The sequence below is a fragment of the Mastomys coucha genome, unplaced genomic scaffold (genome assembly GCF_008632895.1).
Source record: "Mastomys coucha isolate ucsf_1 unplaced genomic scaffold, UCSF_Mcou_1 pScaffold15, whole genome shotgun sequence".
NCBI lineage: Eukaryota > Metazoa > Chordata > Mammalia > Rodentia > Muridae > Mastomys > Mastomys coucha.
The window spans coordinates 113393357-113407023 of record NW_022196897.1 but is presented as its reverse complement, the minus strand read 5'-3'; the positions used below and the strand labels follow the sequence as shown (position 1 = coordinate 113407023).

The 13667-nt window shown below is 40.8% G+C and overlaps 1 protein-coding gene across 2 annotated transcripts in view; it reads right to left on the bottom strand.

Moving 5' to 3' along the window:
* Positions 1-13667, bottom strand: part of Acoxl (acyl-CoA oxidase like) — a 290661-nt gene that overhangs the window by 256695 nt on the left and 20299 nt on the right. Inside the window, exon 1 of one of the 2 annotated variants that reach the window (XM_031371846.1) lies at positions 2425-2442. The exons of the other annotated variant lie outside the window; for it this stretch is intronic. The gene's annotated coding sequence lies outside the window, so the exon portion shown is untranslated. Of the gene's footprint in view, positions 1-2424; positions 2443-13667 lie in introns of those variants that run through there. 2 annotated transcript variants of the gene reach the window in all.

Genomic DNA, 13667 nt, shown 5'->3' with positions numbered 1-13667 from the left:
CTCTCTCTCTCTCTCTCTCTCTCTCTCTCTCACACACACACACACACACACACACACACTTTTTAATAAAATCCAAGAGCAACATTTCCTGAGACAGTGGTAGCCCCTTGAGTGGACAATTTGTAATTATCAGTAATTAATGGAATTCATGCTAGTTGTTCTTATAAGCCAGTTTCTTTTGAGACCCCACCAACAAAACAAGTACTGGTAGCTCGTATGTGCATGTATGTATGTGCATCTATCTTTGTAAACATGTATTTGTATATCCAGGTGCGGACACATCTATCTTATATATTTTTTGTACATGTACTTCCATGTATGTATGTATGTATGTGCGTGCTCCTATATATACATATGTGGATGTGTGAATGTTCCTTTAAATATGTGTACATGTCTTTGTGTTCCCATGCACTCTCCTATGCTGGTGTGCTGTGTCTGTGTATGAACATGTCTTTGTGTTCCCATGCGCTGTCCTATGCTGGTGTGCATGTGCTGTCCTATGCTGGTGTGCATGTGCTGTCCTATGCTGGTGTGCTGTGTCTGTGTGTGTACATGTCTTTGTGTTCCTATGCACTGTCCTATGCTGGTGTGCTGTGTCTATGTGTGTACATGTTTTTGTGTTCCCATGCGCTGTCCTATGCTGGTGTGCTGTGTATGCGATTGCCTCAGCAGCAGCAGGATGATGACCAGCTTTCTTTGGATGGCTCTTTCCACACTGGCTTCAACTTTCTCCCTAGACATACTCCATATTTTTCCCTCCCACAGGTTTTTACAATGTTTCTCTCAAGCATTATTAATTTTATCAAACAACATACTGTCAAGATTTATGCTTCTCAACATGGCTTCAACCCAACACATCTTGTATTGATTATTTCCTAAAATATCTCCAGGCTCTAGCAGAAACCATTGCGTGGCTCCAGCCTGGGCTTGCACTGAAGAGTCAGTTACAAGCAGATAATGAAAAACAACTGTAGCAGATATTTTCGAAGGACCCAGTGTCCTCTGTTTTACCAATCCTTAGAACCACCCGGACCCGACATAAAACATGGAAAATGTTCAGTGAAATCAAGTGACTTACCCAACCAGAGTTACCTGGTGAATGTCAAAACCAGGGTCAGAAACTAGAGCTGCAGAGCACTTTCAAGAATATCTTGCTGCCACCTCTCACTGTCCTTCCTTATTAAGGACTCTGGTGGCCTGAACTTCATCACTGGTCCATCTTATTTTGTACCACCAGAAAGTACTGAACATCATCCTGCCAAGATGCCCCCATGTCATCTTCCTAAGTCTATAGTCACCTGAATAAACATCTCTTTGCCTTTTATTCTAAACCCAAACCACCAAAAGTACACAAATCCCCTGGGCATATAAAATCCTGGTACATAGCAGGCAGAGGAAAGAGCTGGTCAGCCTGGTCTTCATAGGCACTTCACACCAGTCAGAACTACATAGAAAAATAATTACTAAATAGGTGCATAGATAATAAATAAGATAGATAAATGGTAGATGATTGATAAATAGAGGTTAGATGGTAGATAGTAAGTCACTTGGAAATATCAAGTGTGGATGGTTTTTCTTTCTTCTTCTTACTGACCATTCACATTATTGATGCAGGAATATAATTTTGTTACTAGTAACATCCAACTGTGGCCATTTTTACTCACAAGTTTGAAACTAACTGCAAGCAAATGTATTGAATTCATCCATCTTGGAGCATTTTAAATTGTTTATTATGATAACTTCCCTTCCCCAGTCTCCACATGAGACAGCTATGTTTGTTATTAGGCCTGATGGGAAATGTCAGGAGGAGTTTGTCATTCCCTGGTGTTAACTTGAGTTGGACCAGCACTTGGGCTGGTCCATTTTCAAAAGTCAGATCAAAGTTATGAAACCTGGACTGGGCTTGATTTGATTGACTATATTGCTGTCATAAATTCTGACATCATTTACACACATAAATTCTCTTAGTCTTGTCTTTAATTTGATTACCTAATTGTTTAATTAATATTCATTATTGGCAAATACGTCCTCTCGTTAAGTTGCCAGCACTAGCTGGACTGCCTATATTGATTGGGGTCAATCATTAGTCAATGTATTTTTCTGTGTCTTTTTTAATATCTCTGCTATGCTGATAGCTACTTTCATTTACACTTGAAACATTCAAAGGAAACTCAGTGATTATGTCATCATTCAAATTTATGATTTTAAATAGAAAATTTATAAATGTATGGATAATACATTCAAACTTTTATTATATCCAAACTTGTAGCCCATGTCTTCAAACACATCTGCTTAGTACATTCAATCTCAAATAGAAGGAAGATAGTTTGTCCTAAAATACTCTCCTTTGGGGCATTTATGTAGCAGATCTCTGTGCTGTGGTGTTCTGCTACAAATTCTAGAGAGAGAAAAAGTCTTACATACCCAGAGGTGTCCCTGAAAGACATGTATTTTCGCAGTAAAAATCAACAAGCTTCAGAATGTTTTTTTTCTTGTTGAGTTACCTTGGCAACACTATCAAGAGTAAATTTACTGATGTATATTTCTGTCAGGGCTCTCTTTCTGATCCCTTGATGTGTGTGTCTTTTCCTATATCAGAGCCGTATATTCTTAGAAGCTTCCATTGAGCCTTGAAATCATGTAGTGAGAGCTCATAAGCTTTGCTTTATTATGGGATTGTTTTAACCATACTAGGTCCTTTGTACATCCATAGACATGTGTGTTTGGAATTGATACATAAATTGATTTTTGGTTTTGGAGGGGTTTTTTTGTTTTTGTTTTGTTTTGTTTTGGTTTGGTTTGGTTTTGGTTTTTTTGGTTTTTTTTGGTTTTTTTTTTGTTTTGTTTTGTTTTTGTTTTTGTTTTTTTGTTTTTGTTTTTGTTTTTGTTTTTGTTTGTTTTTTGTTTTTTTGAGACAGGGTTTCTCTGTGTAGCCCTGGCTGTCCTGGAACTCACTCTGTAGACCAGGCTGGCCTCGAACTCAGAAATCCGCCTGCCTCTGCCTCCCAAGTCCTGGGATTAAAGACATGCGCCACCACTGCCCGGCTGATACATAAATTGTAATGATGGCACCAGAACACCTGAACATCAGTCTCATGTCACAACTTCCCCAATAAATAAAGCCTCCAACTGGCTTCTTTTACCATCTCAAGAAATTAGCCACTTCAGTGCAGCCTTCACATCTAGCTTTCATGTCCCGTGATGGTTACCAGGATCACAGAGTATCTGAACAGAGTGCTGGAAACATTAATCCTGAAGACAGTAGCTGTGTACTTCTGTCCTCCTAAGACCTTTGACTGCTCCAGAAAAAGCCAGGACAGGACTGAGAAAAGTGACATTCCCATGGCTTTATATAAGGGTCGTTTTCATTTCATGAAGACATTATTACTGCATTCTGACAAAGAAAGATTCTTCCGAGTTCTTGCCTCAAACATGATATACATTCCCTTGGTAGTAGATGTCTCCTAAGCCCCTACCCATGCACCTACATTTGGAAATTATTCCAGTTAAAGAGTAATCACAGAATTAGTCAATACTAACAGCATGTAATAGTGAATTTTATCTCATTGGCCTTATCAGCATCAGGTTTCTTTTCCAGTTTGGGCAGAGTGCAGCATCTGGCAAGAGTCTTAATAGAAACTAATGACTGCTTATCTATTTTGCCCTTGGACAACTATTGCTCAAGTCCCTTGATATTTTGAAAGATAAAACGATTGCTACTTAAAAACTGGATGGTAAATCATAGTGTCATCGATTGCTCATTCAACACTTGATATTGCCCATACCATCCAGAGAAACTAACACAAAGGATGTCATATGATCCTCTCATGAACCCTTTGAGGTGAGTGAAGGAAACTGGGGCTCAGAGAAGCAAGAAAGTCACCCAAAGACTTGCGTTTCTCAATAAGAAACCAAGTATGAACCCTCATCTATCTGACTCCAACATGGGGCAGAAAAATCATTTTAAAAGCAATATACAAATGTATACATGAAGTACACTAGTATCCATAAGCTCATTATTAGTCATATATGGTATTATGAGTCTCTGTGTATGTGTATTATTTTAATTTTCCTGAAGTGATGTGTCTGACCTTAAAAAATATGGATTTTCAGCATTTCTTCCAGTGAGTTTTATGAATTTTTCTATAATCTCTATCTGTAATTGTTTGACTTGTCTAAACTTCACAGCATGAGTAGAAGGTGAAGAAGCAGGCTTGAAACATAAGTTAAGAAAAAGCTGATCCCAGTGCTGGAACCAGAAATTAACATTATAGAGGTTAGCCTGATGTGGCATAGAAGTCATGATTCAACTGCACATGACTAGCATAAACCTGAAACCTGACTTCTGCGTGGGTATGACATACCTTGCCTGCTTCCTGATCTCAAAGACAGATTCTGATGGTTGGTCTTGGGTCCTATGTTCAAGCTTACCTTTGTCATATGGCATGAAGGAAGCCACAGTGTCATCCATGTTAGGATGATCCCAAGTCACAATAGCTTGCCACAATACCCAAAAGTCAGGATGGCTTCTGCCTAGGAGCCCTCATTAGAGTAGCTTCTTTCTACCCCCATATACCTACACAAAGTTACCAGTTGAAGCTTTCGCAGCCTCTTATAGTCGGCATCCATCCCGGCTTGCCTAGGTGGGTTGGTCTTGCATTGTCCCCACTTAGGTGTTCCACACCAGCACTGGCCCAATAGATCATGGACACTTGGAAGACAGAGAATGCCACCTGCTTCTCTTGAGTTATGCAGTCCTGTTCTCCCAGCTTTTGTTTCTGCCTCAGGACAGCAGAATCACTATGTGGGGTGGAGCATTACCCCATTTGGGCTGTGGAATCTAGCAGGAATAGTTGGACTCTTGCCTCTGTCCTTCTGGCATTTAACTTTAGGCGAGTTAAACTTTTTCTCTAGTCATTAGCCTCATGGCCCATGGCCTATAAAATAGGGAATAGTATTTATCTTATGATATTCCTAGGAAGAATTTGTTTGTTTCTTTTGGTCTGTTTGTTTTTGAGCAGCCCAAGATGGCTTTGAATTTTTTAATCCTCCTGCCTCGGTTTTCTGATGCTGAGATTACTTGGCTACTTGCATGCATTACCATGCATAGTTTGTACAGCATATTCCATAACTATGAAAAACACGTGTGGCTCTCTTCTGTTTGTGGCCTGTTTCTCTGGTCAGCCCCTCTGGTCTCCATTCTGATCCTTTTCCAGAAGCCACCAGGCTCAATCCTCGAGCCCTTGTTCTCTGTCAACACATTTGGGGCTCCATCTAGCTTCCTGGCTCTTAATTCATCCATGTATTTATGGTTTTCCCCATCCTACCCCTATACATCTCAAACTTCTGATCATAACTGAAGACCACCTCCTGGTGATGTCAATCAAGCCAAGCACAGACTAGTCTTCATTCTTCTCTCTTTTGTGTCTAGCCATCCATCAGCAGATCCTACCTCTTTCTCAATAGCATATCAGAAGAAGTTCTAATTCAGTCACTGACTAGTCTGTCTGGTCCTGGCCAGCCCCAGCTCTCTCTCAGGGGGCTGAAATATCCACTCAATGCTTCTCCTTTTCAGCCCTGCCCCTAATATAGGCCTCAAGCCCAGCAGCTAGGAAGGTTCCCTGCTCCACTCAATCCTTCTAGAAGCTCCACATTTCATCCACTAAGGAAAGCCAGACTCCTTCTAAGGCCCTCCATTGTCACACAACACTTCATCCTTGGTTCAGGTCTTCTCTTCCTCACCACATGCCTCCCTGTTGAGCAGTGTGTTCCTCCATCAGAATACCCACTCTGTCTACCCATTTATTACCCCAATGTCCACCCCCTGACCCTTGAGGCATTTCTCCAGATCACATAACTGGGAGGCATGTGATATCTGTCCTTCTATACTTCCTTCTATGCTTTCCCATGCTTGATTTTTAATAATTTAGTTAGTGCGAGCATATCTATAAAAATTATTACTTCAACCACTCTTAGGAATCCAGCCCTACGGCATAAAGTATACTCACAGTATTCTGAAATCAACAACACCATTCATCTCTAGAACTTTTTAACCTTCCCAAAGTGAAAATCCAAGCCAATTAAAACACTCCTCGACAAGTGGTGGTGACACATGCCTATAATCCCAGCACTTGGGAGGCAAAGGCAGGAGGATTTCTAAGTTCGAGGCCAGCCTGGTCTACAGAGTGAGTTCCAGGACAGCCAGGGATACACAGAGAAACCCTGTCTCAAAAAAAAAAAAAAAAAAAAAAAAAAACTCCTCATCTGGGGCTGGAGAGATGGCTCAGAGGTTAAGAGCACTGGCTGTCCTTCCAGAGGTCCTGAGTTCAATTCCCAGCAACCACATGGTGGCTCATAACCATTTATAATGAGAGCTGGTGCCCTCTTCTGGACGACAGGCATACATGCAGGCAGAACACAGTATACACAATAAATAAATAACTCTAAAAAATAAAAATAAAACAAAACCCTCCTCATCTTCCTTTTCCCCAGCCCATAATAAGCATCGTTCTCTGTCTCCTTGAATCTGATTACTACACAAACTTCATATAAAGTCACACAGTAATTGTCCTCTGTGACACTCTCATTCTCTCATTTAGTCATAATACCTGCAAGAGTCATCCACATAACAAGTGTCAGATTTCCCTTATCTTAAAAACTTTTTTTACTTTTGCATTATATATCTCATCTTGTCTACTCCTCCCTCTGCTGACAGACATTAGCTATTGTGTACACCGATACTGTTAATGTGATATGATGGTAAATGTCAATTGTCAGCTTGGATCTGGAATCAACTAAGAAACAAGCTTCGGAGTAGGTCTGTGAAGGTGTTTCCTGAAGAATTAGCTGATAAGCAGTACCTTAGAGAAGCAGCAGCCCTGACATAAGGAAGTCCCAAAGAATGCCCCGTTCTCCTGGAGATAGGTAGTTAGATAGATAGATAGATAGATAGATAGATAGATAGATAGATAGATAGATGTTTGTATACATTTATATATATATATATACACATATATGTATGTATATATATATAAACCTGACTTTAATTCCACTTTGGTGGCATATATTAAGAAATGTGATTTCTGTATCATGTGATTTAATTTTTAAGGGAATGTTTAATTCTTAAGGTAATATCATAGTGTCTTGAACAGAGACTACATGATCTTATTCTCATCCCAGCATCAGCAATACATAAGGATTCAGATTTTCCCATCCCTTCATCTCATTTTTTTTATAGGTAACTATGTTAAAGGGTGTAAAAGGATATGTATCTCACTGAAGGTTTGCTCTTCAATTCCCTAATGATTAGGGATATCAGGCATTCGTCTGTGCATTTACAGATCATTTGTATATTTTTATTAAAGAAAAGTCATTTGAAGTCATTTGACCACTTTAAAACAAATTGTTGTTGTTTTCTACATATAAAATCATGTTATCTGCTAATTAAGCCGTTTATAGTTGAGTTCCAAAAATTCTTTAGATTTTATGGATATCTTTGAAATGTGACTTGCAAGTATTTTCTCCCATCCGATGGACTGTCTCTTCACTCTGACGCCAGTATTCCTTTGGCCCATTCTGTGCTGCTATCACAAAATACCTGAGACTGGGGAATTTATAAAGAATAGAAGTTTACATCTCCTGAGATTTCAGAAGCCATCTAGGAAAGACTATGGCAAGCAAGTGAGTTTTCTGGAGAAGGCCCACCATTTTGCATGGCTGCAATGTGTGGACTCTGAGAATGCAGGATCCCCGGGAGACTTCATCCCAGGATGGCTTCTCACTGCTGAGATGCCTATGTGTGTAGGTATGTGTGTACCTATATAAGTGTTCGTGAACACTTGTGGAACTGTGGAGACAGGTGGTCAGGCCCAGCCAAAATGTGTGTATCTGTGTGTGTCTACATGTGTGTTTGAATTCTCCCTTTCTTCTTCATTTCTTTCTGGTTCACAAAGAGTTAACAAATTCCTAGCCTCTCACCCGGCCAATGAGAGGCCCTTGGGCCAAAGAGAAACTAAGCCTTTTTTCTAATACCCTGCTGCTAACAGTTTTTAGTCACAGAATAGCAAGAGAGTTAAATTTCCAGAGGCCATCAGCTTGTGGCCCCTAGAACAGTAAGAGAGAGTTGACCTTATCCCACAACTTTGCTGAATTTACTAGTTCTAACATATTTTTGTACATGTATTATGATTTTCAACTATAAGAGCATGTCATCATAAAAACAATTTCATTTTTTTCTCTCCAACTTACTATGTCTGATTTTTAACTCACAGAGCCTGTCACTGCCTGTTGTACCATAAATGTCTATGTGTATAAGTCCATAGTGTCTCCTCCTATACTGAACTAGAAGCTCCACAGACAGATACCTGCTTTACTTTCTGACCCTTGGTGTCTGGCTCATAGTACAAGCCAGTAAATAACTGTGAAGTGAGTGAATAACCTCACCTGGCACACTGAAGGGACTTAACAAATGGTAGCAAGTAATAACTATTGTTACCTTTTACAACAACACTTGACTGTAAAAGTAGTAATTAAGTTTTCAAATAAAAAGATCTTCTTATTTATGAAGAATGGTCACAGTATCAAGAAATAAACAAACCATGACTCCAGCTGCTCTGGAGTCCCTTGGCAGACAACTCACTCACTCCCTGGCAGGTTCTCTGAAGAAATCCCTGTGGTCCCCGCAGATGACAGCACACTTTGAATGCCAATCTATACAGAGGGACTTCTATAAACAGTCCACTCCATCCTGTCATCTCTGCTCAAGTCTTCCACAGGATCCCATGGGGCCAGGGCTGGCCTGGCCAGAGTGCTGGCCAAGTGGCCAGCATCCAAGTCCATGGAACTGGAGTTGAGACAAAGACTCCTGCCAAGAGCAGCACACAGACTAAGATCCAGGGCAGCCTGTCACGGCCTGCTAGAAAAAGCCAGGGTTCCAGGACAAACAGAAGCCAGAGGGCCCAAGCCCAAAGAGGAAAGGTCTCAGAGAGAATAAGTCAGAGCACACACAAGTATGGGTGGGAGGAGGCTTCTGTCAGGATCCTTAGGACCAATAGGGACTGGGTTGGTGTTTGGGGCCTACACAGGACAGAATGTCATGAAGGACCAATGACAGACTCACTTCCTTGGCTTCTTGACATAGTCTCTGCTCAGCTAGAGTTTTGCGACACACTCATGACTTCCTAGAGAAAAAAAGTCTTACATCTCAGAGGTTATCAGGAAACTAACCATTTTCCTCATTCTCAAACACCTTCAGAAGTGAAGCAATCTGACCTTAGAATATCATTCCGTCTTAGAGCTAATCACCAACTTACTTCTCTCTAAATATAAAACATTCAAAAGTGAGTTTCTGTGAGCATATCTAAAACTGATTTTAAAAAAATAATATATAGTTAGAGTAAATACAACTATCAGGCCATAGGTCTTCTATCGATTCCCCGCCAGGCTGCTGAGACTGAGCTCCCTGGAACCTGTGGGTGATTTAAACCAGTGTTGCTCAGACTTCAAGGGCCCTAAGCCCCTTACACTTAAAAACTACTGAGGAGCCAGTGAGATGGCTCAGTGGTAAAGGTGCTTGCCACCAAGCCTGATGACCAGACTTCAATCCTTAGGATCCACATGGTGAAAAAGAGAACCTACTCTGATAAGTTGCCCCTAACCTCTGCATGCATGTTGTGGCGCATGTGTGTCCATACACATAAACACAAAAAAAGTCACAAAAGTAAATAAATAAATATAAAAAAAGAAAAACTGTGAGACTGCCAAGGAGCTTTTCTTGTAGTTCTATTTAGCAACTTACCATATTGGTAATTAGAACAGAGAAATTTGGGCCAGGCGGTGGTGGTGCATGCCTTTAATCCCAACACTTGGGAGGCAGAGGCAGGTGGATTTCTGAGTTCGAGGCCAGCCCGGTCTACAGAGTGAGTTCCAGGACAGCCAGGGATACACAGAGAAACCCTGTCTCAAAAAACAAAAAACAAAACCAAAAAAAAAAGAAGAAGAAAAAGAAAAAAAAAGAACAGAGAAATTTGGTACTTTATTCATTGTAAATAATAATAAACTCATAAAGTAATAGTTTCATGAAAATAAACACAATTTCCAAAATCCAAAAAGAAAATAAAAAATAAAATAAGTTAGACAAATAGTTATCTTACATTTTACAAATTGTTTGAATATCTGGCCTAATTAAAGGTGCCTTGGCTTTCAACTCTACCTTTGAAAGGTTCCATTTGGGTTAGTTTGTCACAAAAGCCTTCATCACACACACAGGAAACCAGGCATTTATTTTTCAAGTGGCACCTGCAAACATCTCAGAGATGTCCAGGGATCGTCAGACCACACTCAAGGACCACTGGGCTAGGCCATGTTACTACTACCAATGCCTTGCCCATGAAAATGATGATGAATGCCCATGAAAATGATAAATGCCCATGAAAATGAAAAGGATGATGATAACACAAGGGATTATGGGTAATTTTCTTTCAGTCTCAGGGGGGATAGTGTAGGTGGGCAGGAGCTGTGGGTTGCTATTTCATTATCCAAGAATTTGTCCCCAGCTAGCCCCATAAATGGCTGAGAATAGTCTAACCCCCAACTGTTTTCTTCCTGGGAGAAGGAAGTGTTGAGTGAGGTCGTTCCTATGAGCCAGCTGGTAAGCCATGATTGGGAAAGAAACCAACTGATGAATGGGAATCATTTTTGAGGAGACCACAAGGGTCCTTCCAGAGAAGGGAACACAACTTAGCAGTATTAAACCCCAGATGCACTCGGAATTGTGGTGGATTTTAATGCTAATTTCACTGGTCAAGGCAAAAGTCTAGACAAAAGAATTTTTTAATTGAAAATATATTTTCCCATATAATATTCTGATTATAGTTTCCCCTCCCCCAACTCCTTCCCACCCACCCAGATCCATGCCCTTTCTTTCTTTCATTATAATAATAATATAAAACAAACCGGACAAGGACAATACAAAGAAACAAATCGAGGTGGGACGGGAGAGAAGGTTCCGTGGTTAAGAGCACTCATTGTTCTCCCAAAGCACCTGAGTTCAATTCCCAGCACCTACATGGTGGCTCAGAACCATCTATAACAGAATCTGACGCTCTCTTCTGTCATGCAGATGTATACAGGAAGACAAAACACTCATATACATAAATTAATAAGTCTTTAAATAGAAAGATTTTAGGGTGGGCACTGGTGGCACACACCTTAAGTTCAGTATTCAGGAGGCAAAGGCAGGCAGATCTCTGTGAATTTGAGGCCAGCCTGGTCTACAGAGGGAGTTCTAGGATATCCAGAGCTATACAGAGAAAGTGTAGTCAGTTGGAAATATTCCAATATTCCAGTGTCTGATTTAAACAAAGCTGGAAAAACAAAACAAAACAAAACAAAATACTTCAAAAATGCCACTGAGTTAATTTTGTGTTGGTCATCTACTGCTAGACATGGGCCTACCCTTAAGTATAGTTTGTACACCCAATGTGGCTCCATTAGAGAGAACAATTTTCCTTTGTGAGAAGTTATTAATTAGAGACAGTTTCTGGACTAGGAATGGGGGCTTGTTAAACAGAAGAATTTTTAATGTTCCCCAGCTGACTGTAAAGCATAGTCCAGTGAACTGAAAAGCCTAGTGAGTCAATGAGCTGGCCTTGAATCTACGCTCTGCTAGTTCCATGTACGACTGACTCAATTTCTAGCTTCAGGTTTTTTGGGAAAACCATAAACAATGTTCTGAATATTTAGCACAATTACACATTTAAAGTTCTTAGTGTTGTGGCTACAAGTTATTTAAGTTTTAAGTTTGTGTTATCATTCTGCATTATAATGATGATATAGACCAGAGATTCTCAACCATGACCCCTTTGGCAAACTCCAATTTTCAAAATATATTTACATTACAATTCATAACTAGCAAAATTGCAGTTATGAAGTAGCAACAGAATAATGCTATGGTTGGGGGTCACCATACCATAAGGAACTGTATTAAAGGGTCACAGCATTAGGAAGTTTGGGAACCACTGATCTAGATCATTTTTCTGTATGGGCTTCCAGGGACAAGTGTCTCTGAAGATGCTGCCACACACATGTCCAGGCTCTGGTATTAGCTATTTTTCCCCCACTGTGACAAAATCTCTAACAGAAATGACTTAAAGGGGAGGTTTCTTTGGCTCACTGTTTCAGTCCATCATGGGAGGGAAAAAAAGCTTGGCAGAGTTCATGGTGCAAGCATTTGTGGTGGAAAATCCCCACATCTCAGTGGATCAGGAACTAGAGGAAACAGGACTGGAGGGTCAGATTGTATCCCTCAAGGCTTGCCCCCAGCGGCCTATGTCTACCACCTAGATTCTGTATCCCAAAGGTTTCCAAACAAATAACTTCCCAAAACAAAGCTATCAAAGGCCAAGGATTCAAGTCCATGAACCCATAGGAACATTTCACATTCAAACTGTAGCAGTTCCAAAGGAAGCTCCCATCCCAGTTCTGCCACAAAACAGATAATCATCCTGAGGTTTTAATCTCTTCAGCAAGATACAAAGAGTCAGCAGGTTCTCCAACTAGGACCCACTCTGGAAATTTCCAGGGGAACAAGAGAGCTCTTGGCTGGGGTACAGAAAGATGATGTTATTAGAAACCAGTATAGGAAGTGCCAGTGCAGCATGTAAGGATGGTGTTCACACAGAATGCCCTATGTATTTCTATATTTGCACAAAGAGAGAGCAGGGGGAGGTGACAGACAGACAGACAGATAGAGCCAGAGAGATACAGAAAGAGAGAGATAAAGAAACACACATAGAAAGAAAGTCACACACAGAGGGAGGAAAAGAGGGAGATGAAAAGATCGACAGAGAGAGAGACAGAGAGAGAGATACAGAGAGAGAGAGAGAGAGAGAGACATAAAGACACACAGAAGAGAGAAAATGACACACCAGCACACATGCAGAGCAGAGAGAGTAAGAGAAACACACAAACTTTCACATACATTTCAGTTGGTCTTAGATAATGTTTTCCCCTTTAAGATTACTGAAACATCTCATCTTACAGAGAAGACACAGAATGGAAATATTTTTAATGGCTTATACTTGGCTTGTAAACTTGTTCATGGAGACCCAGAACAAGTGAGGTTCCTTACTTGTTTGTGCCTGGAAACATCATCATTACACTTGCACTCTGCCTCTGAGCTCACTGGCTCAGCCATGAAAGTTAACAGCAGTACAGTACAGGGGCCAGGGAAAGATGGGAAGGTCTGGTATGCTTTCTGAATGGGGAGGACAGCCATGACTCAATAATTTTTATTGAGAGGCAGAGTGAATCATATAACACTTCTAGGATTCTGGGATGTGGACAGCTTGTCCAGCTGCCTAAGGGTGAGAACCTTCAAACACAGATGTACTGCCAAGTCTCATGACATCTGCCCAATGAGATGAGCCTGCTGTACTGACAACTAGTTTGCTTTACTTTGGTTCCATTGGTTTTTGCTGATTCGCTCAGAGAGAGGAGCCAAATGTGTCAAAATACAGAAGATAAACCAGAAGGATCCTCAAGGGCTTAATCTGTGTTTCATGGAGGAATTATACCCATTTACCCAGGACAGAAAGTGGTCCAGGGCCGGGCGGTGGTGGCGCACGCCTTTAATCCCAGCACTTGGGAGGCAGAGGCAGGCGGATTTC